The sequence below is a fragment of the Scyliorhinus torazame genome, chromosome 16 (genome assembly GCF_047496885.1).
Source record: "Scyliorhinus torazame isolate Kashiwa2021f chromosome 16, sScyTor2.1, whole genome shotgun sequence".
In the NCBI taxonomy this organism is placed as follows: domain Eukaryota; kingdom Metazoa; phylum Chordata; class Chondrichthyes; order Carcharhiniformes; family Scyliorhinidae; genus Scyliorhinus; species Scyliorhinus torazame.
The window spans coordinates 167,669,862-167,696,506 of NC_092722.1; the positions used below are offsets into that span (position 1 = coordinate 167,669,862).

The 26,645-nt window shown below is 49.0% G+C and overlaps 1 protein-coding gene and 1 non-coding gene across 3 annotated transcripts in view; both read right to left on the reverse strand.

The window, feature by feature from the left end:
* afap1l2 (actin filament associated protein 1-like 2) overlaps positions 1 to 26,645 on the reverse strand; it is a 312,790-nt gene that overhangs the window by 216,995 nt on the left and 69,150 nt on the right. The window lies entirely within an intron of this gene.
* Positions 15,517 to 15,700, reverse strand: LOC140393412 (U2 spliceosomal RNA). Its single transcript, XR_011935598.1, has one exon. It is a non-coding gene; the product is annotated as a U2 spliceosomal RNA (small nuclear RNA).

Below are 26,645 nucleotides of genomic sequence, written 5' to 3' on the forward strand. Positions count from 1 at the left end.
CGCGATGCCCGACTGATTTGCGCCGTTTTTGGCGCCGGTCAGCAGACATCGCGCGGATACCGGAGAATTTCGCCCCCGAAATCCAAAAGAGTGAATCCTTTAATAATCTCTTCAAGCTGTCAATCAAATTGTGAACTTAGAACCCCCTTCAGAATAAGTCTAGCTTTTGAAACTCAGCTAAACATTTGTTACGACAGAGTAATAACACTTAGGGAAATGTCAACAAAGAACTGTATTGAAGTTGGGCAACCAGATGCTCATTTGTTTCTAACCATTGCCTGTCAATCAAAGCAGTCCAGCGGAGGTTATTTCTTAAAAATCTCACTTACAGCTGCAGGCTGATTCTTTCATGAGTGTGGCATTTAAAAAACTTCAGACCATGATAGTTAAACCGTCCATTCTACCCTTGAAGAACGGTTACATCCAGTCGATCAATTCATGACTAAATTAAGGACTTAAGGTCCTTACATCACCAACATCAGATCTGCTTGAACTCAGTACTGAGTTCAACTGGCCCTGCTGAGTTCAGTTTCCCTCCTGGGTGAAACACCCCCCCAATCCCTTTCCCCTACCAGCAAAAATTGGGATCAGTCAGAAATGAGAGTGGGATCTCCGCACCTGGGTCCTGCTGCCATTTTAAAATTTCTGTAGAGTCAGGAAGGTTCCGCAGAAATTCGGACCCTTATGTCAATTGTCTGCATGCATTGATTGCCGTATCATAAAGATAGATTCAACAATAGGTTTTGTGGGTAATCTCTAAAGTGGTGCACGTGAAACAGGACCCAAGCCCTAGGGAGGCCATATTTGGGGTGTCAGGCCAGCCGGGGTTGGAAACGGGTGCGGTGGCAGATGCTGTATCCTTCGCCTCGTTGATCGCCCAATGGCGGATCCTGTTAAAGTGGAGATCAACCTCTCCACCCTGTGCCCTGGCGAGGCGGGGGGGGGGACCTGCTGGAATTCTTGGCGCTTGAAAAGGTCAAATTTGAACTGAGGGGAAGGATGGAGGGGTTGTACAATTCATGGGCATTATTCATTATGCACTTTTGAGAATTGGGTCACATCGAACATTAGTGGGGTTGGGGGGCTGGGAGGGTTGGGGGGGTGGGGGACTGTATGTGTTAATGGTGACTATGGGTGATTCCTGATTCCTTTTTGTCATTTGTTTATGCTAACATGCGGGCTAATGTCTGGGGTTTGGTGGGAGGATGGGATCGTTGTTATTGATATGGGGATTGACATTACATTCGTTACTGATTGTTGTTTATTGTTGGGTGTAAATTTGGGAGAAAATGTGAAAAAGGACGAGAATAAAAAATATATTAAAAAAAAGACAAATTCAACAAGAAAAATAGATCAGGGGCGTCATTCTCCGACCCCCCGCTGGGTTGGAGAATCGCCGGGGGCTGCCGTGAATCCCGTCCCCGCCGGTTGCCGAAGTCTCCGGTACCGGATATTCGGCGGGGCGGGAATCGGGCCGCGCCGGTTGGCGGGCCCCCCCGCTGGATTCTCTGGCCCGGATGGGCCGATGTCCCGCCGATAAATTGCCTGTCCCGCCGGCGTGGATTAAACCACCTTTTGAACGGCGGGACAAGGCGGCGTGGGCGGGCTCCGGGGTCCTGGGGGCGGCACGGGGAGATCTGACCCCGGGGGGTGCCCCCACGGTGGCCTGGCCCGCGATCGGCGCCCACCGATCCGCGGGCGGGCCTGTGCCGTGGGGGCATTCTTTCCCTTCCGCCTCCACCACGGTCTCCACCATGGCGGAGGCGGAAGAGACTCCCTCCACTGCGCATGCGTGGGAAACTGTCAGCGGCCGCTGACGCTCCCGCGCATGCGCCGCCCGGAGATGTAATTTCCGCGCCAGCTGGCGGGGCAACAAAGGCCGTTTCCGCCAGCTGGCGGGGCGGAAATTCCTCCGGCGTCGGCCTAGCCCCTCAATGTTGGGGCTCGGCCCCCAAAGATGCGGAGCATTCCGCACCTTTGGGGCGGCGCGATGCCCATCTGATTGGCGTCGTTTTGGGCGCCAGTCGGCGGACATTGCTCCGTTTCCGGAGAATTTCGCCCCAGGTGTTAATCAAATATATCGTCAGTTCCACCATCATCAGAAAATGCATTTTATGCTGCTGCATATTTTTGCAAAGTAACCACACTTCTCTGAAATGACTGCAAATCATTCATGTCACAACAGATCTAAACATACTGGAAGATTGCAACAATCAGGAAGCTTGGGGAAAGCTACAATGTCAAATTGGCAACCTCCATAAAAATTCCAATAAATATGGACTTCAGGGTCCGAGAAGCAGCTGATACTGTAACAAAACATTCTGCAGCTTGGAATTACTGCCCTGGAACCTAGATCTGCCAAACATGTTTTTCTTTCTTCCAACACATCGGACGGGATTCTCTGACCCCCCGCCGGGTCGGGAAACGCCGGGGGTCGGCGTGAATCCCGCCCCCGCCGGCTGCCGAATACTCCGGTGCCGGAGTTTAGGCAGGGGCGGGAATTGCGCCGCGCCGGTCGGGGGCTGTTGGCAGTGGGCCCCCCGGCGATTCTCCCGCCCGCGATGGGCTGAGTGGCCGTCCGTTTTCGGCCGGCCCCGCCGGCGTAAATCACAACAGGTCCTTACCGGCGGGACCTGGCTCCACGGGCGGCCTGCAGAGTCCTCGGGGGGTCGCGGGGGAATCTGGCCCCGGGGGGTGCCCCCACGGTGGCCTGGCCTGCGATTGGGGCCCACCGATCCGCGGGCGGGCCTGTGCCGTGGGGGCACGCTTTCCTTCCGCGCGGCTGCTGTCAACCTCCGCCATGGCCGGTGCAGAGAAGAACCCCCCCTGCACATGCGCTGGGATGACGCCAGCAGACGCTGGCACTCCCGTGCATGCACCTACTCGGGCCGGTTGGCAGAGGCCCTTTGGCGCCGGTTGGCATAGTGCCAAGCCCTTCCGCCCCGACTGCCGCGGTGCCAAACACTCCGCCGCAAAATGCAGATTAACATATTTAAGTGAGCCGTTAGGCTCATTTAAATGTGTCTGCACCGGATTCTCCTGAGGCCCGGGAACTAATGCCCGCGCAGGGAGACCTCACCATGGTACCGTTTATCACTGGTCCACACAAACATGGACCAGGCATAATGGCACCTGAAAGGGGAGGGGGGGGGGCTCCCGGGCTCCCGGGCTCCCGGGCTCCCGGGCACCTTGACCTCCCTCCATGAGCCACTTCTCCTCAGGGAGTTAGGCAGCTAGGGCATTCACAGGGTGGAGTGACCCTGGAACCATTCACCCTGGTGACTGCCAGCAGCCTTACCAATCCCCAATGACTGTGGCTCCTTCACCTCCAACTGCACAGGCTGAGGAGAGTTCATTTGCCTCACTGCAGGACACCCGAAGCAGGCCGGGGCCCCTCTGGCTCACAGTACTCTAGAGGATGCCTGCTAAAGTCACCCAAGGTAATAGGCATACTAGTGAGCAGGCTGCCTTCACTTCTGCTACGGATGTTAAGGATGCACACTAGACTTATCAGAAGGGTTCGAAAAATTAAGATAATATGGCATAATTTCTAGGTCATGTATCCTCAATATAATACACCTTTGTAAATACATTTGCTGATCATGAGAATGATCTCTATCATTTGAAAGCATCGTGCATATGTATCTCTTATTGTGAGGGTGAGCCATGCACCCAGTTAGTGACCAGCTCCCTTTGTGAGCCTCACATTATGGGATGTGCAGCTGAGTCATGTTAGTCATGTCAGGCAGGTGTGTCAAACTCTTTACTGGAAGTGCCAGCAAAATGCTTCCGTAGCTTCTTCTCCTTGCAAGACAACATGGAGTTAGATGTGCTCAATAGCTTTAGAGGGTTAGCTGTAATTGTCTCTCAAAATGAGAAGGCCGTCTTCATTGGTAGTTCCAAACCACAAGGCCTGCAGGCATGATGCTCTCTCCAACAGTGCACATCACCGTGTCTGCTAAACGTTTCTCAGTAAGGTGCCGATGATTGCGTCCAGCCCTTTGACTCAGCGTCTGCGCTGTTGTGGCGACCATCACTTTCCAGAGTGTACGGACTCCAGGGGCGAGATTCTCCACTCCCGCGCCGGTTGGGAGAATCGCCTGGGCCACCAAAATTTCCGGGGACGCCGGTCCGACGCCCTCCCGCAATTCTCCCAAGCGGCGGGAACGGCTCCGTCGAGTTCCGCGAGCCGCAGGCCGGAGAATCGCCGGAGACACCCAAAATGGCGATTCTCAGGCACCCCCGCTATTCTGAGGCCCGGATGGGCCGAGCGGCCAGGCCAAAACGGCGGGTTCCCCCCGGCGCCGTCCACACCTGGTCGCTGCCTTCGTGAACGGTGCGTGAACGCTGGGGGGGGGGGCGGACTGCGGGGGGGGGGGGGGGGATCATTCACCGGGGGTACCTTAAATGTGGCATGGCCCGCGATCGGTGCCCACTGATCGTTGGGCCATCCCTCTGAAGGAGGACCTCCTTCCTTCCGCGGCCCCGCAAGATCCGTCCGCCATCTTCTTGCGGGGCGGACTTAGAGAGGACGGCAACCACGCATGCGCGGATGACGCCAGTTATGCGGCGCCGGCCGCGTCATCTATGCGCCGCGGCCTTTACGCGGGCGACAAGGCCTGGCGCGTGTAGATGACGCGGCTCCGATCCTAGCCCATTGTCAGGGCCTGAATCGGTCGGGATCAGGGCCGGTTCGCGCCGTCGTGAACCTCGACGGCGTTCATGACGGCGCGGCCACTTCAGCGCGGGAGTGGAGAATCCCGCCCCTTGTTCATCACTGACCCATCTGGAGATTAGGACCCAGCGAATCATGAGGATTGGAGCTGCAAGTCTGAATTCTGAACTTGCTCTCGATGTTACTGTTTGTAAAGACCTTTCAGTGAACAGGCACTAAGAGAGAGAAGGAGAGTGGCTGTGTCCCATTGCCTGTACCTTACACCTCCTAGAATCTTGTGGCTATCAGTGATCCCTGAAATGATCTGCAGGCAAAAACATTGAGCATAGCGGTGACCTCCAGGAGCACTGTCTTCCCAGTCCACAGGGCATTAGATCTTCCTGCAGAATGTGGCAGATACGACCCACCAGCTTGCTTGACAATGCAGATGTGCACAGCATTTTCTGTCGCTCATCTCCGATATAAGTCTTCTTCGGTGGGCCCTTAATTGTGCAAATCACCTCTGTGGGAAGGGTCAAACCTCCTCATCCACTGGGTGTTTCTGGGGTTCCCCTGGACAATGGACCTGAGGCTCGACCTCCTCTTAAAGCTACGCTAGGCGGCACCGGGCCCTTCTCAATTTGATCACTGCCATCAAGAAGGTAGCATTTGGCGTAGGTTCCATTAGCCAATCCTCATCCTCCCTAATTTGGATTTTTTTGTTTTGTCACGTGTACCAGGGTACAGTGAAAAGTATTGTTCTGCGTACAGTCCAGACAGATTATTCCTTACATGAAAAAAAACATAGGACATACATAAATACACAATGTAAATACATAGACACAGGCATCAGGTAAAGCTTACCGGAGTGCAGTACTACTCAGTAGAAAGGATGTGTGAAGAGATCAGATTCGTCCATAAGACAATCATTCAGGAGTCTGGTAGGAGGGAAGAAACTGTTTTTGAACCTGTTGGTGCTTGTTCTCAGACTTTTGTATCTCCTGCCCAATGGAAGAAGTTGGAAGAGTGAATAACCTGGGTGGGAGGGGCCTTTGATCACGCTGCCTGTTTTCCCAAGGCAGCGAGAGGTGTAGACAGAGTCAATGGATGGGAGGTGGGTTCGCGTGAAGGACTGGGCTGTGTTCACGACTCTCTGTAGTTTCTCCCGGTCTTGGGCTGAGCAGTTGCCATACCAGGCTGTGATGCAGCCAGATAGGATGCTTTGTATGGTGCATCTGTAAAAATTGGTAAGATTCAATGTGGACAAATCAAATTCCCTTAGTTTCCTGAAGAACTATAGGCGCTGTTGTGCTTTCTTCGTCGTAGCATCGACATGGGTGGACCAGGACACATTGTTGGTGATGTGCACACCTAGGAATTTGAAGCTGTCAATCATCTCCACCTCGGTACCATTGATGCAGACAGGGGTGTGCACGATACTGGAGTCAATGACCAGCTCTTTAGTTTTGCTGACATTGTAGGAGAGATTGTTGTCTTTACACCACTCCACTAAGTTCTTTATCTTCCTCCTGTACTCGGAGTCATCATTGTTCGATATCTGACCCACTACGGTCGTGTCATCTGCAAACTTTTAAATGGAGTTGGAGCCACATTGTGTCACAGTCGTGTGTTAATAGGGAATATGGTAGGGGACTAACTACGCAGCCTTGCGGTACCCGGTATTGAGGACTACCGTGGAGGAGGTTTTGTTGTTTATCCTTACTGATTGTGGTTTATGGGTCAGGAAATCGAGGATTCAGTTATAGAGGGAGGAGCCAAGTCCTAGGTATTGGAGCTTCGATATGAGCTTGGCTGGGATTATGGTGTTGAAGGCAGGGCTGTAGTCAATGAATAGGAGTCTGAGGTGGAAGTAGTCCTTGTTGTGGAGATGCTCCAGGGATGAGTGTAGGGCCAGGGCGCTGACATCTGCTGTGGACCAGTTGTGGCAGTATGCGAATTGCAGTGGATCAAGGAATTCTGGGAGTATGAAGTTGATGTGACTCATGACCAACCTCTCGAAGCACTTCATAATGATCGATGTCAAGACCACAGGACGGTAGTCGTTGAGGCACATTGCTTGGTACTTCTTTGGCGCCGGTATTATGGTGGTCATCTTGAAGCAGGTGGGAACCTTTGAATGGAGTAGGGAGAGGTTGAAGATGTCTGCGAACACAGCCGCCAGTTGGTCCACGTAGGATCTGAGTGCAAGACCAGGGACCCTGTCAGGACCTGTTGCTTTCTGAGGGTTCACTTTCAAGATCTGACTTCGGAAACTGTGACGGTAGGTATGGGTGTGTCCGAGGCTGCTGGGGCAGTTGACAATGGTTTGATGGTTTCCTACTCATAGAATGCATTGAGTTCATCGGAGAGGGGTGTGGTGCTGCCAGAGATTCTACTCGGCTTTGCATTGTGCCCCGGTGTAATGAACATTGGGCTATGTCTGCTCTGATATAATTTTGCTGATACAACCTTACAGCGGAGGTGAATGTTCCCATATCTAGGTGACCACAATGCCAACCTGGATATGTGACATCTCAGTCCCATTGAGATTGGAGAGGGTTTGGAACCCAAGGCACTCCTGCAATCTCTAATCTGGTTTGCTGATCAAGTTCAACTTGCCCTTTGATCCATCATTCATGTCAATTGGAGAAAGCGCATTAGAGGCTTTCATTGATGATCCGGCAGATATGCAGCAGCTGTGCTTCCTTACTTGTTGTCTCAATTTTCCATTCTCACATACAATTGTGAAGCCAATGACTCTTTCAGTCTCTCGTTAAAACACAACAAAATGCAATGGCGCCAAATGGGATCTTCTCAAGGAAGTCTTCCTCTTCTTTCTCAGCACTGACTCAATTTCAAAGCTGTGACTCTAAGCTGTTAGAGGGTGCCTCTTGACAGGGTCCCTAGGCTCCTCCCACACAGTCTCAGACCCCCTCCCTTGCAAATTATTTTCCAGTTTTGACTTCAAACCGCTCAATATCTTTGGGCTTTCAAGATGGCTCTGCTTCATTTTAATTTTGAGATGAGCTTCGACCCTCCCTTGTCACTGTTTGGGTCCCTCCATTCTTCCTGAAGCCTCACAATGTGCAGGTCGAGCTTCCTCAAGTCATTGCCCACCTCTCCCAGTAATCCTAGATCCCAGTGTAAATGTGGTCGACACTCCAACTCTCCCATTCCAACCCTCCCACCTGAACCCAGCACTGTTGATGTCCCCATACCTAATGTGGACCTCATCTCTCATCATTTCGAAGCTGTGTGCACAGTCATGTACAGAGGAGACCCCCCCCCCCCCCCAGGACAGTTTCAAATTACCCCTCTGTATTATGTATCCCCATTTACAGGCTGCAGATGCCTCCACTGCCCATGACCATGCCATCTGCAGCCCAGTACAAAGCCAAGTCAGACATAGACCATGACCATGCCCTGAACACCAAGCTGGGTCTTATCCCAATTGAACACACAGGACTTTTCCTCCCTTAGAGTGGGACAAGAACATGCATACCATGCAAAGCTCGGAAGCAAGACCCACAAGGCCCCATGACTGCCTTTAATCTCTCACCGAGACCTCTTGGCCCAGGACAAGGGACTATGAGTTCTCCCATGCCTCCTTTCCTGAAGACAACAGAGTCTCCCCGTTCCCCGCTCATGAGTCTCTGAGCAACCCGTCCCCTCATGTGCAAGCCTTTCCACTCCCCTACCACCACGGCTCTCTGCAACCCATCCCTCTTGTGGCACACTAACAAAACCCATCGTATTCCAGAGTTTGTTCAATTTCCATCCATCCCTTTCTCTGTCTGCATTCAAGCCTTCCATGTCGGACTCCATTTCCCCACACTTAGTGTTCCCTCTGCCTGCCATCATCTCCCGCGGACCCCATACCCCCCACCTCCAACCCTACCATGGTGCATTGCAAACCGCCCCCCCCCCCCCCCCCCCCGCGGTCTCCTTCCTCCTACCCTCCCTCTCCAACAACAATTTTCCCAGTTAGCTTCAATTCTCCTTTTTGCTGCAGCTGGGTTTATTCCAAGGTGGCATTTTGGGAGAGGAGGAAAGTCTTCCCTTTCTTCTTATATGGGACACAACCACAAGTGTACAAAAACCCATATCCTGAATCAAGATGAAACCCTCTTCAGTGTTTTGTGAGAAAGGTGGAAAACAATGACCTCTAAGATTCTAATACACAGATAGTGAGGATCTGACACACAGGCAGTGAAGATGTGTAAATTAACTTGGAAATGTTTCCCGCCCACTAAGTCTGGGAACACTGTGCCATCGAGACCATTAATGCAGGAAAAGGCTGTTGTATTGTTAAAGATATCACAGTATCGTGCTCAGGAAATAGACAGTATGATATTATACAGGGCTGGATTTTGCCTCCAGGGGCAGGAAACATAGGAGTCGCAACTCTCCCAGGTCGTGAACTTGCCCCAGGGGTAACAGTCACTCTTTGGGATTTTCCCTTTAATTGGCATGGAAACAGGCTGTCCAATTAAAAGTGGTGGGCATGTGCATGAAACTGAGGGCCAGAGGCATCCTCTCACGAATATTTGTAAAACTTTAAATATAAAACAGATTCAGCAGCCAAACCATTATTGTGGGTGGTAGTAGGGGGAAAGCCCTTTACAAGGGCTGCTTGGGAAGACCTGTGGGTCCCAATTCTTGATGAGCCACAATTTCCTCCAGTTAAAACAGAGGGAAGGCCAATACCATGAGGTTTAACCTCCACCAGGAACTCCATACTCTTGCAGCTGGTTCATTTCGCTGAACCATTGTCCAATGCTCAGACTCAGTATCTGTCGCAACCTCAGTGTCATTACTACACTTGATTTTAGCCGAAAGGCCGAGAAGCGATGCTCAGTGTCATTACTGACAATGAATTTGGTGTGATACCGTGGCACAGTGGTTGGCACTGCTGCATCACAGCTCCAGAGACCCGGGGTCAATTCCGGCCTCAGGTTACCATCTGTGTGGAATTTGCACTTCTCCCGGTGTCTGCGTGGGTTTCCTCCGGGTGCTCCGGTTTCCTCCCACAGTCCAAAGATGTGCAGGTTCGGTGGATTGGCGAATCTAAATTGTCCTTTAGTGTCCAAAAGGTTAGGTGGGGTTACTGGGTTACGGGGATAGGGTGGCGACGTGGGCTTCAGTAGGGTGCTCTTTCCAGGGTCGCTAGACTCAATGGGCTGAATGGCCTCCTTCTGCACTGTAAATTCTATGATTCTATACGATTCTAACTGATTTCCTATCCACTCCCTGTCACACTCTTAACTTTCATAATATCATCATGTGGTGCTGCCACTGTTTCTGAAATCTTCAATCATGCCAGGTCACGTTCAGACTCAACAATTTCACTGCTACCCTGGTCAACCTCCCGTCCTCTCCACTCCACCCAAAGCTCTGGTAGCTGAATTCTCTCATACCAAGTCCCACTCACCATTACCCCTTACTCGCTGACCTTCTTTGGCATCATGCCCGCCTATGCTTCAGCTTTTCAATTCTCACCCTTGTGTTTAAATCTCTTCATAGACTTGCCTCACCCTACCCTCTGTAACTTTTTCCAGCTTTGCAAACTCTGAGAACACGAAACACCTTGAGCAGCCCCCCCCCCCTCCTCCCCCCCTCTCCTCCCCCCGCGCTTTTTGCTCCATCGAAGGCTGCACCTTCAGCCCTTAGAATCCATGAAATCCCTACAATGCAGAAGGAGGCCATTTGGCCCATCAGCTTTGCCCTGACCCTCTGAAAAAGCATCCTACTTGGCCCACTCTCCTGCCCTATCCCCCAAATCCCCACCAAACCTGCACATCTTGGGATTGTGGGATGAAACCCACGCAGATACAGGGAGAACGTACAAATTCTACAGTCACCCAAGGCTGGAATCGAACCTGGGTCCCTGGTGCCGTGAGGCAGCAGTGCTAACCACTGTGCCGCCCATGCACACTTCGAGGCCCTGAGCTCTGGAATTCCCCGCATAAACTCTCTGTCCTTCCAGCATTCTCTGTTCCTTTGAGACCCTCCTTGAAACTCACAACTTTGCCACGCTTTTGGCCATCCCTTTTATTGTCTCCTTCTATGGATCCGTTTCCATTTTGATCTGAAGCACCTTGTCATTTTTTTCAATTGTTAAATGCTCTTGGTGAACATCACTCTTGTCACATTCTATCAAACGAGCTGAAGGGGTGTCTCAAACTTTTTCCGAAGAGTAGTGATCAGTAATTGAATTTTTAAAAACGCACATACGCCCGATCTGCTTTCAAATCCAGAAAACCCACACTGACAAGCAACAGTCATGACTGACACTTCAATGATTCATTGTTGTGCAGTGCACTGACACATTACTGGGGGCTGTGGCAAGGATCAATGTCTTTCCTTCTGAGACAGCAGTCTCAGGCGGAGAAAATCTCTAAATATTTGAAATCCGACCGGTCCCACTGAATCATATTCTGCTGCTGCAGAGTAATTCCACAAACCTGGAGGGGGGATGTATACACCCGTACCTCGAGCGGCAAAGCTGTATCATTCCCTCCAACACCCAGCTTGCCCCCACTAATATTTTCCCAGCCTTTGCTACTGCCAATCTTAGTTTATCATTTCAATAAAATTACAAAGAATATACAGTGCAAAAGAATGCAAATATTATCTTGAATTTATTTCATCTTCAAAGGTACATTGGACATGCAGATATATGTCTGGCACGTCACAGTAAGTACTCAGCGTGTTAATGGTTGTGCTTTTAAGGTGATGATTAAGAGAATTTTTTTTCTCTTTGAGAATTATTTGTCTGTGGGATTATTTCCCACAGAGAGCAATTGAGGCAAGATCATCGAGTATTTTGAAGGGTGGGTTAGATAGAGTTTTGATTGATGAGGGTATCAAAGGACATAGGGGTAGACAGGAAAGTGAGTTGCGGCCACAATCAGATCAGCCATAATCTTATCAAATGCAGAGCGGGCTGGAGGGGCAAAATTACATGCTCCTGCTCCTTATTTGTATGTTCATGTGCAGCCTCTTGCCTCAGTAATTATGCTCCTGCTTCATGAAACTTGCTTGCACCAAAACCCAGGAAGCTGATAGTTATCGGCCTAGGTTTTGTGGAGATAATGGCAACAAAGCTGTCAGCATTCGCCGTCATTGTACCACTGAAAAAGGCAACAAACGAAGGGAGTCCGCACATGCACAGAATAACCTGGAAATCCAGAATGTGCTGTCACCTACATTCTCCAGAGAGTGCACCGTTGAGGTCCCCAGAGGCAAATCCCTGAGCAATCAGCGAATTTATAGGAAAACAAAATCTCTCCGGCCCGGAATAATAATTTTATATTTGCGGAATGTCAAATTTCTCCATTCTGATTTTTAAAAAAGCATTCCACATATTGTTAAAGTAATTTTTTTCAAAGTTTGTTTAAGATATTTTATCTTTGTCTGGATTCTCTGTTTCAGCGGCTAAGTGCCGGCTCGAATGGCTAGTTCGTGGGAGATTTATGATGAAAAAACTAGCGCCGACCCCGCACCGATTCCTGGACCGGTGAAGGGCTAGCAGCAGCTCCGGGTGTAACTCCCGGCTCCCGCACCGAAAACGGACGGAGAATAGCCGGGTCCCTGGCCATGCATGCGCATGGCTGACGGCCTGTGACGGCCGTGCCGAGCAACATGGCGTGGCTGTGCGTGGACCTGATCCGCCAGCCCCGACCGCACAGGCCAACCCTGGCCACCCCCCACCAGTCCCCCCAGCCCTCGCGGAAGCTCCCCCCCCCACCCCCGGGTGTGGCGGCGCTGGACACAGTCCGTTGCCGCCAAGCCGGGTTCCTGACCACTGAAACCACACACGTGTCCAGTGACATGGGGAACGCGGCCCATCGGGGGCGGAGAATCGCAGGAGGGCAGGCCGATGACACGCCAATGCCGTTGCAATGCACGCAACACGATTACGCCATTTCCGAGGGGCGGAGCATGGATGACCAGCGTCAAACCGGCGCCGACCCCTATTTGGGCGTCGGAGTCGACTCTCCATCCGATCACCGATTACGATATCGGCGTCCCTTGTGTCTTAACCCAATTATAATCATTTATTTCACCATCTAAACATTTAAATTAAAAGTGAAGGATAATCAGTGCACCTCCTATTTTACTATCTGTGAGAATACTTAAATGTAATTGGTTACTTACCTTGCTTGCTGATATCACTGTTGCTGGGTGGATGGAGATCCTGTTCACTTGTGCTCAGATTTAAATTGCCATCAGGAGATCCGTGCCACAGAGATCACTAGATCTCTTCAGGTTTGGGCTGGAGTCTCCAGGAATTGAAGATCAATCTCCAGGATACTGTGGAGCAACCATTCAGGTAAATGATAGGGACGGTAAAACAGGATTGTGTGTTCTCTTGTATTTTCTTTGAATATTCCTTTTTCTGAACAATTAAAACACTGGAGATTGGAAAAACTGTTTGACTGACGGACGGGAATCATCCCAGCTGGGTAAAGATCCCTTTGCAACTCTTGCGGAGAGTCTTGTCAGATGGACAAACTGATTGACCACTTCCAAGAAGGCCATTTGTTATGTGATTAAACCTCCAGGAGTGATCTCAACTCGGGTAGGGAACTCTGTGGTGCGCACAGGAGTGGAAAAGCATATCATTTCCTGATTTGCATTGAATGCCAAACTCACGGAGAGGCCTGTGCTGGAGGCTTGAACTGTTTTCTGATACAAGTCACAGGAGGTGACTGATTTGGGGGCATGTTGAGCATCTGTCCAGACCGTCGCGGGAATGGTGATTGATTGTCCCATTAGTTATCATGAAGAGTTAGAACAGTTTGTCCTACATGTTTAGAGAAGTTGACATTTGCTTTCGGTGTATTTTTTGATCTCTGAGTACAGAGCTATTGCTGCTTTCCATGGATTGGTTTAGCCTGTTCTCCTTCAATTGTATTGCGTGCCATGTATACTGGTCACACTTTGAGGCAGTACCCTCTGACATTCTTCCTCAGATTTCTGTGCATCTCTTCTTTTTCCAGTCACCGGATTGTTGCTGGTAGAGTTGTGGTTGTTGTCAATTAAAAGGCTTCTACCTCTTTGACCAAGGACAACACCACTGGGATACAGGACAAAGAATCTGCTGTATTCCTGCAAAATACTCCATCTCTGCATCAAACCTCCCCATCCTCACTCTGAATTGCTTATTTCTTGTCGAGGAATTTTTGCTAATTTCTTCGGCAATGATAGAAAGTAGCTCTGGGTCAAAATGAGCTAAAATATTAGGTGATATCAATATCTCTTGGAATTTCTCAAAAGACATCTCTTGTGCTCCCTCCCAGCACCTTGTACTGTTCTGTAACAGCTGACATAGCGGTTAAATGATGACAGAAAGGGTGAGAAAGAATTTGCTTAATCATTTTTTTTTTTTTAAAAAGAGTACCCAATTATTTTTTTCCAATTAAGGGGCAATTTAGCATGGCCAATCCAGCTAACCTGCACATCTTTTGGGTTGTGGGGGTGAAACCCATGCAGACACGGGGAGAATGTGCAAACTCTACATGGACAGTGACCCAGGGCCGGGATTCAAACCCGGGTCCTCAGCGCCGTAGTCCCAGTGCTAACCACTGCGCCACCGTGCTGCCCTGAACTTGCTTAATCGTACCCATGGTGCTCTGGAGCTCAGTCACTTTGCCACGAGTTGCAAACTCCTTGATTATTCTTGTCTTCTGTCGATCAACTCTGACACCAGAAGCATCCACAATATGCCCAAGGAACCTGACAACTGGCTGCGAGATTTCACATTTGTTGTTGCGTGTAAGTCCTGCCCCTGTAGGCATTGCAGCACAGCTCTGGTCATATTCCACCTGAGTGTATCCATGGATCAGGATATCATCCATGTGACACACAACTCCAACCAGTCCTTCTCAGATACTTGACATTGTCCTCTGGTGAAATAGCCCTTATGTCAACATGGAGCCAAGAGCCAAGTTTCCTACTTTACCTTTGGCAAGAGTGGACGAGGAACATTTCTGGATGTAAGCTGACACACTGGCTTCGTTTCAGGATGCGGACTGATCTAACTTGGTATGCTGTCTTCAGCTTTTCCAGTCCTGTGAATAGCTATGGTTCAGAATCACATATATGGTTTCAGTGATTTTTCTGTCTCTATATTGAAGGGTGGCATTCAGTTGTCCCAAGTCTATTAGACTCTAGGGCAGCACGGTGGCGCAGTGGTTAGCACTGGGACTACAGCGCTGAGGACCTGGGTTCGAATCTCGGCCCTGGATCACTGTCCGTGTGGAATTTGTACATTCTCCCCGTGTCTGTGTGGGTTTCACCCCCACAACCCAAAGAAAGTTTCTCTTTTATGCTTATCCTGTGAGACGCAGCCTGACAGTGACCCTTCTTTCTGCAAAAATAGCATTCCGCCTCTTTTGTGGGACAATTTTCACACCTGTATTTATTTCCTGCCACACTGTTTAGTCACTGGGGAGGTTGAAGGATGTTTTTCCTGCCTCCCCTACCTTCGTGGGGCCACCTCTCTGTTTTTAAATTTAACACTCCAATGAGTCAGTCATTTTGGTTCTCCCTATCACCTTGAATCACCGATCGATTTAGCTTGCTGACCATAGCTTGTCTGCTCAGTTGAATTGTGAGTTAAATCAACTCTTCACTGCAAGTGGTCAAACACCTTGACTCTGACAACAATTCTGCCCCCAGTTTGTCCATCTTTTAAGCTCCATATTCACTGTTCTCTGCAAGTCTATACAGATCATTGATAAATGTCTCAATACTTTCTCCTTGACCTGAATACGCTTGTTGAATTTAACCTGCTCAACAATGGTATTCTTTCACAGATTGCGGTAGGCATCAGTGCTTTTTTGAAATTACTTTTTGTGAGTTACAAAGCCAGGGCTCAGAGTGTGGTCAGGGGCGAACCCCTAATCCAGCTCCTTGCCTGCTCCAAAAACCAATTCAAATTCAAATTGAATCCAATTCATGGTCCCCACAAGAGAGACGTACCAGATCTGAGCCAAAAGGCTACTACACTTGATCTTAGCCAAAAGGCTGAGAAGCGATGGCATCAAGTGCTTTTATTATTTCATTGATCCCTTACGGGAATAGTATATCGTCTGCACATCCACCATTGCATACAATAACATACTGACCTGCTCGTCAATCAGCTTTGCTGTGAGACCCTATGTGGTGCCAGTTCAACCAGGCCTCTGCTGAGATCTGTGACCTGTTTGAACTAATGACAGAGGCTTTTCATACTTATTCATTCACTCGCTGCCACCATGTAATACACTTGGACTCATTGTGCTAACACAGAATATTTACAGACTCTGAGGTAAGGAAAACATTAACTTTATTAGGAAAAAACTTACTGTAGCTTCCTTTCCATGAGGTCTATGAGAGAGAGCAAGATCATGTGACATTGCATCTCTTCCTGTGATGATGTATACTACATCTCATTAGCATATCACATTTGGAATTAACTACTTATGCCATATTGCACCCAACCAGGATCCGATTCCCCCCATTACACTGCACGTATCTAAGAAACCTTGCTCATCCTCAAAGGCCTCTGCATTCTCAGTGCAAGATACAATTCCCACTGAGAGAACAGTCACGTCATTATTTTTTTATTCATTTACCGGATGTGGGCGTCGCTGGGTAGGCCAGCATTTATTGCCCATCTCTAATTGCACTTCTTGAACTGCCGCAGTCCCTAAAGTGTAGGTGCACCACTGTGCTGTTAGGGAGGGAGTTCCAGGATTTTGACCCAGCGACTGTGAAGGAACAACGATATATTTCCACGCCAGTGTGGTGAGTGACTTGGAGAGGAATGTCAAGGTGGTGGGGTTCCCAGGTATCTGCTGCTCTTGTCCTTCTAGCTGGTAGTGGTCATGGGTTTGGAAGGTGCTGTCTAAGGAACCTTGGCGAGTTACTGCAGCGCATCTTGTAGATGGTACACATGGCTGCCACTGTTCATCAGTGGTGGAGGGTTTGAATGTTTGTGGAACGGGGAGCAATCAAGCGGGCTGCTTTGTCCTGGATGGTGTTGAGCTTACTGAGTGTTGTTGGATCTGCACTCATCCAGGCAAGTGGAGAGTATTCCATTATACTCCTGACTCGTGCCATGTAGATGGTGGACAGGCTTTTGGGAGGGGGGAGGGGGTGGGGGAGGGGGGGGGGGGGTCAGGAGGTGAGTTACTCGCTGTGGGATTCCTAGCCTTTGACCTGGCCTGGTAACCACAGTATTAATATGACTAGTCCAGTTCAGTTTCCGATCAATGATAACCCCCAGGATGTTGATTGTGTATGTGAGGGTACACCAAAAAATCTGGGGTAAATCCTTCACTACGCCAGCAGCTCACCATGTGCTTGTGCAAATGCATGATTATTGCTGATTCATCAATAACAGAATTTCATATCTTAGGTTCAAAGCAATGAAGCCCATCAACCAGATGGCCTTTTCTGCATGGAGCTATAAAAAGTTTAAAATCGTAGATTTTCACCAAGGCTCTAAGGGAACATTTTCCACGTAAGGCTAACTAAATAAGCTACACATGGTCTGGGGTAGAGATTATCCAGCATTGAAATGCACTAAGATATAAACAAGTCTATTCATGTCTACAACAACCTTACATTATCTGAATACGTTATGTCCCCATGCACAAATATATATCTAATTGAATGAGACATTCTCTAGAAGCCTTCCAATACAAACCTCAATTATTTGCTGAAAATCTTGAATCATTTCCTAAAAATAATCTGTTCCACAACCTCAGAATAATATCTGACCAAAGCAACTACATTTTAGCAGAACTGTTTTTTCCCATGCTGACAATAAACACCATTTTTATTTTCTGATGCATTTGCTATAATTCCTTGAGTGCCCAATACTTACATTAGGGCACATGCTCAAGGCATCAAGTGTGAACAGTTTTATGTTACTCATTTCCACAGTTTTCCCAATTAGTTGCAAACTACAACAACTATTTTTTCAGCAAGAAATGTTTTGTCAGGAGTTGTAGATTTTCTATTCCCTTGAATTCAACTCCAGGTTGCGATGTGAATGTTTATCCCAGATTTTCATCCTTCAAGTCTTATGATAACAAAATATGTGGAGGATTAGAATAAGGCCAGAGTCCATCCCACACTGTTCTTAACGAACTCTGCACCTGTTGCCATTTTAACTCCCAGTGTTCCTATTCATAAAATTAATATTATAGCTGAAATAATAAAATGGAATGGATCCAAGGATTTATCATCAATTCTACCCTCAGCACATTAGGTGGCTTGGAGAGACAACATTTTAAGATCAAACGTTGGGAGATTTTGGAGTGCATCCTCTGCTCCCAGTCCCGTGTTTCTCTGAGGCATGCCGTTGCTGGTAGCCAGATTCTCCCCGTTCCTTTTGTTTCAGTCGACAGAATCTTCTCAAACTTTTCTGGCACTGGGACCATTTGCTGGTCTTGACCCCGCTCGTGTCAGAGGTGGACCCTGCAGCACCATCTCACAGGGGGGGTGGCCAATTAAAGGGTTGCCTCTGCTTTCATCATTCGCTTAAGGACGGGGAGTGGGACATGGATGCACGAGGCTCAATCGGAAGGCCATTGGGCTTGGTCAGCCGCCGACCTCACTCAGCGGAGTGGGTAGGATTGACACGGAGCGAAAATGTGAGGCTTATTAAAAATGAACATCTAGGGTTGTGAAGGCTCAGTGTGGAGGAGGAACTTCTCCATTAGGAAGCTTTTCGCCGCAGTTGTGCCCGTTTCAGCGTCACAGTTCCATGATAGTGGCATGGAGCTGCCAATATTCCTCTGCCCTCTCACCGGAGGCCGTGTCAAATGCCCTGCCCAACTCCTGATAAAGTTGCAAAGGCCATTGCCCCTCTTGGCAGATTGCATTGCAGCAGACAGTTAAAGGCTAATTCTCTGTTTTAATTCGTTGATTGGCTGCTGTGGATGGACAGTTGCTGCAAGAAAGGGGCCCGCCTTTGGGGAAAAAAACTGCTGCAGGCAGGAACACATCGGGGAGCTGGCCCAACTGATTTTACACGGCCCGCCCCCCACCTCCAAAGCCATCTCCAGAAGGCCGAGAAGATTCCGCCTATTATATCATCAAAAGAAGTTGCATGCTATATCCAGTCTGACTTGATTTTAGTGGCAGTCAGCTTCCCACTGGGTTGCCTGTCTCTGTTTTAAATCAGCGTTTCAGCAAGAACCAAAGTTTTATGCTTCAGATTCTCTCAGTCAGCAATGAAGTCAGAAGAGTTTGAAAACAAAGCTTCACAGTGTCAATAATGAGCATCTGGTTTAAAATCCAGAGAAGCGAGGGGTGTTTTCATTATTTCATGTATTGAGCCTAAGGAAGTGATTGATTCCCTGTTTTGCACTAATTACTGTTCAATACCCAACATTACTAAAGTAAAGATAGTCACTTTCAACTTCAGTGGAGCCGATGATGGCAGATTGGCCTCTCCTTACACATCCCAGCCCTCAGTCTAAAGAGCAATGGGGTAGGGTGTATTATCGACCTGACAGCAACTATCTCCCACCCTGACTGTAGTTACAATAATCTTTATTGTCACAAGTAGGCTTACATTAACACTGCAGTGAACTGAAAAGCCCCTAGTCGCCACACTCCGGCGCCTGTTCGGGTACACAGAGGGAGAATTCAGAATGTCCAAATTACCTAACAGCACGTCTTTCGGGACTTGTGGGAGGAAACCGGAGTGCCCGGAGGAAACCCACGCAGACACTGGGAGAATGTGCAGACTCCACACAGACAGTGACCCAAGCCGGGAATCAAACCCGGGTCCCTGGTGCTGTGCTAACCACTGTGCTACCGTGCTGAACATGACGCTCAAACTGTCCAGTGGTTTAAAGCCCGGCCTCAGTCTGAGAAAGTTCATGGTCACCAAGTTTCAGTGATGCCACCTGGTAAATTGTACACCAGCTCCTAAAATGTAAAGTTTCTCTATTGGGATGCCAGGGCCTCATTTTCCTTTGCCAAGACACTGGGCATAAAAATCCCTGGAACGTAAGTGAGAGAAGGTCTACTCCCAGGAGTGGTCAGCCCTTTGAAATATAAATAAATACCCAGCCCAGAATCACAGAATTACGACACTCGTTTCCTTTCGTCTAGTTGTCTTTCCTCCTGAATTGCATTCACTCTATTTATATCTCCCATTTCCTTAGCTTGCTTGGGGAAATTTCTGCTTCTTTAGCTTCCCTCTGTTTCTTTCTATTTGCCATGTTTTTAAACAAAATGACTCTTGTCCTCTAAAATCTAAATTTGCCTCAGTTCCTCCCGAATGTATCTTACGTTAGTTTACCTGTTTTCGACCACAATCTCCTCTTCTCCTCTGTCTTCTCACACAGTGCCTTGCTTGTGGTGAATTCTTTGCTTTCTTCATTTTAATTACCGCAGTCCTTAATTTTCATCTTTTTGTTTCTGGTTTCTCAATTATTTGGTTTCTCTGCCTTTCCACTGACCGTTCAGTGACTCCGAAATTGCCCTGCCCACTTTTATCAAGTCGAAACACTTTTTCAGCCTTCTCGTCTTGGGGACATTCCTTCTGTACACCTTGTTGATCTTGGAATGCATCGTTCCAACCAGCAAAATCACAGAACCTGGCAGACGGTAAGCAGTTAAGCCATTTCTAAACGCAACAGCTCAACTACTTGGTTATTGCTCTGAACAAAGAACAAAAGGAAAACGAGCAAATGAAAGTTACAATCGGTGACTGTGGACTGGAACGCCATCATATCTACAGTACAATTACTGCAGTACTCTGCAGTGAATAGTTACAGTTTTATTTGAAGTGCCTGCCAAATGTCCACACAAGAGCTCCTCACTGAAGTTTCCTGGGTTATAATGTTTGTGAAGATTGGCCTGCTGTTCAAGAACTCACAGCCCAATAATAATGCAAACCAGCAAGACCACAAATGGCCATAGCTAACCACAATTAAATCAAATATCCTTCTTTGGGGTGGCGGCAGCTCATTTGGTTTTGCTGCAACTAGAGGTGGATAAAGTTGCGGCCTTGTAAACATTGGATGTTGTGTGTTCCAAGCTGCACACGGAATACAATCCTCCACTACAAACTTTACCTTGGTGAGCGTCTCATTATGAATGCTCTGTTGTCACCAGATGCAGTAAAGGAAGGACTGGCAAACACCATTCAGTATGCTTGACGAATTATAACAGTTTATTTACCAAGAGTATTTACACAGATCAAACGGCCTGGTCGTGCCCGACTCGGTGACACGACAAGGCCATTAAATCTCGTGAAATTTACAACACTCAGGGCGCCTACGGGATCTAATGAGTTCTCGCGAGATGTCGGGATCTTGATCTCGCCCTCACTAGGCAGGATCTAGATTTGCAAATTTAAGTGAACAGTTAGCTTCACTTAAATATGTCTACGCCGGAGTAATCCAAGGCCTGGGATTGAACGCCGCCACCTGGGTGACCTCGCCACGGCACCGTTTAGAACTGGTTTCCACAAACTTGGACCAGACGTAATGGCACTTTGGGGGTCTCCCATTTGATCAGAGGCCCCCAGGTGGTCGGGCTCTGGGCAAGGAGATATCCTGGTACCCCCTATGCCACCCAGGCACCTTGGCACTGCCACATGGGCACCCTGGTGCCGGGGGCAGGAAGGGGGCAGTGGGGCAGGAAGGTTGATTATGAGCCTTCCCGCCTAGTACCTAATCCTGGCGGAGGTGGGAATGCAGTCAGGTTCTGTAAGGCACCATCCCAATAATTAAATACCCTTCCTACCTCAAAGCTCACCAACAGAGAGAGAAGATTCCGCCCTGAGGTTCAGTACAGAAGTGAGCAACATTATTAACGGCATGTTTAAAAGTGTCAGGGAATGTATGAATGACATCCACAGATGGAGTTTAACCAGCTAAAACTGAGCAACCTAACAGTACCTGTGGACTCTTGGCATTTCTGTACCTTGGCTTCTGTTAATCTCTGCCAAAAATGTCCTGATTTGGAAAAAATCTGCAATAAGTGCCAAGTATATAGAAAGGATTGACTGGGAATTCCTGCTGTAGTTTGGTTTAGCAAGTCATAAGAAGGGGGAGTTAGCTGGCTTAACAAAGAATATGCAGAGCGGTCGACTGTCATAGGATATGGGTCTCATGGAACCCAAAAGTCAAGGGAGTTTCCTGGATGACCACAAAATCTAACAGCAGGACATCTCATACAAAATGCTGATAAAATAGAGACCTTGGGCGGGCTACTCTGACCCCCTCCCGCTGGGGGGGCTCTGTAAGGCTCCGCCATGGCCGGCGCGGAGAAGAAACCCCCTACGCACGCGCAGGAAACACACCGGCCGTTCTGCGCACGCGCCAGAACACGCCGGCGGTTCTGCGCATGAGCCTATTCGCGCTGGCCCACGGTGACCCTTCGGTGCCGGTTGGCGCCATGGTGCCAACCCTGCCGGGGCTGGCCTAGCCCCCGGAAGTGCGGAGGATTCTACAACTTCCGAGCGGCCTGACGCCGGAATCGTTCGCGCCACTCTTGGCACCGTTACGGCCCGCCCCGTCGGTTAGGGGAGAATCCCAGCCCTTAGAACAGTGTTTTCAAACTTTTTTTCCCAGAACCCATTTTAGCCAACAGGCCGACCATAGGGACCCATGCTGGCCAACCTTCGCGGCCCACGCTGGCTGAACTTCACGACACACGCCAGGTTTGTTTAATGTAAAAGGAGAGGCAGCTTGGTCCACACGATCTCACTCCAATCAGGTTCACAGGAGGAGAGGGCAATGTGCGTATATCAGGTGCAGAGTGTAGCCAGCGCCTTTGTGCTGTTTTCATCTTTGTGAGAATGGAAAATCCAACCTCACACGTGTAGATCATCATGAAGGGCTATAGCAACAAAATTCTTGTTTTACTCAGCATTGGATGCTCCTGGGAGATGCTACTTCGGATTGCTGACAGCCCCATGGACCTTTGGCATGTTTTTAATATGCGGTCGCAGGTCAGGTAGAGTAGCTCATTCCATTCATTTGGAGTCAGCTGTGTAATAATTGATTCTAGGGTCTTGACCTCTAAAGGAATTTTTCACCGAGCACTCCTCTTTCAAAATCTGCATTTAACACACATGGGCATTGCATCCTGATTTGCGTTGACACAATTGACAGAACCATACCTCAAGAAATCATCTTTATATTGCTGTGTTCGTGATTGAAGTTTCTTCTTTGTAAGCTGTTCACCAGAGGCCCTAGAGCTTTGTACAGAGATAACACTAGCACTGCTCTGTCCTGCCAAGGACTCTCCTGTGCAACTCTCCAGCAGATTCTGATGCGAAATCCTAGCCAGTAGGTACACTACCTAATTGTGTCACTGGCCTTCTCTTTCTTGTGACAAAATGATCCATCTTCGCAGTTCTCTTGCCTTGCTTGCAAGCAGCTACACAAGAGGTGCTTTCCTCTGTGATTTGGCACCAACAGCACGTATGTACAGAGCATCAGGTGTATGTGTAGAACGTGTGACGCGCTCATTGTTGCTTCTTGTGGTCGGAAGACTGCACACAACCGTTCTCATTTAAATATCGGTAGTTGATATTTGGTGCTACTCCCGTGAACGGGACCATTGTGGGCAACACCGTGACTGATCGCTCTGCGTAAGCCACCCATGGGTCAGGACCCACTCTTGAAAACCCCTGCCTTAGAGGATTGCACTGAGTGACTCACCTCCTGCGATCTTATTGATTGCCTTGCCCATCTTCATTCAAACTGGAAGTGGGCATGGTGTTGGCGTGTTTGAAATCTGAAAAATCTTGCACAATCCCTATCCACCCGCCTCTGGGAGCTAAACCTCCCTCTATATACCTCTGATTAATAACATGGAACAGATTTGAAAAGTGAACAACAATGTTTGTGATTACTCTTCTGTGATTATTTTCAACAGTTTATGGTGTTATATAAAAGAGCTATGATTATCATGCTCAACTCATAGCAATCTTCACATGTAGAAATCGATAAATATCTCTTGCTCATTGCACAATCTACACACCCTCAATTCCATTACATTGCATGATTTATACAAAGGACCACGTGGGGTTATCAGTGGATGGTACGAGAGCATTTAAATGGCTCCCACTAAGGAACATACAGTTCGTGGAGAATATAAAGGAGTGCGCAATCACCTCGTACTTGACTCTGAACCAAAGTCACCTCAATAACTAATACAGATATGAATAATCCAGTTCTACATGTTTAGAAATAAAATTATTGAAATTCCTTTGCAATGGGACAGTAATTCCACATTATTCCTTTATGCTGCTGGAGGTCATATGATTTCTGCTTTACGTACTGAATAGAATTTGTTTCTGGAATTTTTGGAAATGGGAGGAGAATGGGATTAAGACACTAAAAGGTTTGTTTCTTGGGGGTCGGTTTGCAGGATTGAACGAGCTGGGAGCGAAGTATGGGATGGGGCAGGGGGAAATGTTTAGATTCATGCAGGTTCAAGATTTTGCCAGGAAGGAGATACAGAGCTTCCTGGTGGAGCCGGCCTCCACATTGCTGGAGGAGATGCTGACGACATGGGGACTGGAGAAGGGCGTAGTGTCGGCGGTTTACGGGGCTATTTTGGAAGAGGAGAAGGCACCACTGGAAGGGATCAAAGCAAAATGTGAGGAAGAGTTGGGAGAGGGTATGGAGGAGGGGTTCTGGTGTGAGGTGCTCCAGAGAATGAAGACCTCCACCTCGTGCGCGAGGTTGGGGCTGATACAGCTGAAGGTGGGCCCTTGGGAGGGTTGGAAACGAGTGTGGAGGCAGATGTTGTAGCCTTCGCCTTGTTGATCGCCCGAAGGCGGATCCTGTTGGGATGGAGAGCAACCTCTCCACCCTGTGCCCTGGCGTGGCGGGGGGACCTGCTGGAATTCGTGACTCTTGAGAAGATTAAGTTTGAACTGAGGGGAAGGATGGAAGGGTTCGACAATTCATGGGCGTTATTCATTATTCACTTTCAAGAACTGGGTCACATCGAACATTAGTTGGGGGGGTGTTGGGAGGGTTGCGGGGAGGGGGGCTGTGTGTGTTAATGATGACTATGGGTGATTCCTGATTCCCTTTTGTCATTTGTTTATGTTAACATGTGGGCAGCTGTTTGGAGGTTTGGTGGGAGGATGGGATCGTTGTTGTTGATTTGCGGATTGATATTACATTCATTACTGCTTATTGTTTATTGTTGGTGGGTCCAAATTTGGGAGAAAATCTGAAAAAGGAGAATAAAAATATTTTTTTAATAAGAATTTGTGTCTGGAATTGTGAAGCCCACAAGTACAAATCCGAACCTTTTTGCACAAGAATGCATTGCTTTCACTCTGGTCTGTATGTAGCAGTCCATGAAACTTACACTCAACTGTGCAACGTTGGCAAGCTTTCTTGGGTCATGTGAATTGCAAATTACGCAGCACGTCTTAATGTTTCCTGCACATCAAATAACTATTTCCACTGGCATTAAACTCTTCCCACCTGCCCCCTGCAGAAACCTGGCTCCATTGTGTTGGTTGGGTGGAAAAGACTTTTGAAGTTTTGCTTAAATGTGATGAACTAATTTAAGTAATTGTTCATAGACCTGCATCTTCTCATCAGCTGCTCCAAGGGTCATGCTGAGCCAGTCTCCATGAGGGAACCATTTGAAAGGCAAGTTCAAAATGTCCTTCTCCGGCTCCCATGCCAAGACGTGCTCCCTATCCCAATGGCCTCTGATGCTCTCCTTGTCACAGTTTCCCCAAAACTACCTTGCATGGCCCCTCATACCCCTCCATGCCAAGTTATGGCACATCCGTGATCATTAACCCACTATACACTGTATAGAACCAATGAACTCTATAGTGCCAAGCGGATGTGCAAAAATTATTTAAAAGTCATTCATTGATAACTTTCTGCTTTCTTACAAAACCCCCTTTTTACTACAGCCCAGCTCAGCACCCAGCAGCCCATGTGGTGGACTATAAATTATTTCCTGGGTTGGTCCAGATACAGCTCACCCCAATCCCCTGCACAATTCAAATCCTGGGCGGAATTCTTCCGTAATCGGCGGGACGGGCAACTCCGGCGGGACGGAGTGATGTGAACCACTCCGGCGTCGGGCCGCCCCAAATCCTCTACACCTTCAGGGGCTAGGCCCGACCTGGACTGGTTTGCGCCCCGCCGGCCAGCGGGAAAGGGGCTTGGCATCACGCCAACCGGCGCCGAAGGGCCTCCGCTGGCCCGCGCGAGTTGGAGCATGCGCAGGAGCACCAGCCTGTGCTGGCATCATCCCCGCGCATGCGCAGAGGGCTTTGTTTCCACACCGGCAATGGCGGACCGGTACAGCCTCCGGTGCAGAAGGATAGTAGTGCCCCCACGGCACAGGTCCGCCCGCGGATTGGTGGGCCCCGATCGCGGGCCAGGCCACCGTGGGGGCACCTCCAGGAGCCAGATCCCCCCCGCGCTCCCCCAAGAACCCCGGAGGCCCCCCGCGCCGCCAGGTCCCGCCGGTAAGGACCTTCTCCAATTTACGCTGGCAGGACTGGCAAAAGGCAGGCGGGACTTCGGCCCATCGCAGGCCGGAGAATTCGGGCAGACCCGGGGCCCATTGAGACGTGCTGGATCCCGCCATTCTCCAAGGCGGGAGGATCGACTCACGCCGGGCCGATTTTTTGGGGGCCGGAGAATTTGGAGGACAGCGGGAGCGGGATTCACGCCAACCCCCGGCGATTCTCCAACCCGGCGGGGGGTCGGGGAATCCCACCCCCTATCTTTCCAGGTACTTTCTCCACTAAATTTTTATAAGGAGAAAAGATTTGAGATTTGAAACTACAATGCTGCAGTTTCATTTCTGATTCACATTCCTTCCAAATGTATCTTCTCTGCTGGGAGTGCAAGATCACAGCAACACACCTACAATGCACACTTTCCAAAAGGCAGTGGGCTGGATTCTCCATTCGGGTGACTGTTCAGGTCACCCAGGGTTGAATCGCTTATGTTTTGCACTGGCACTG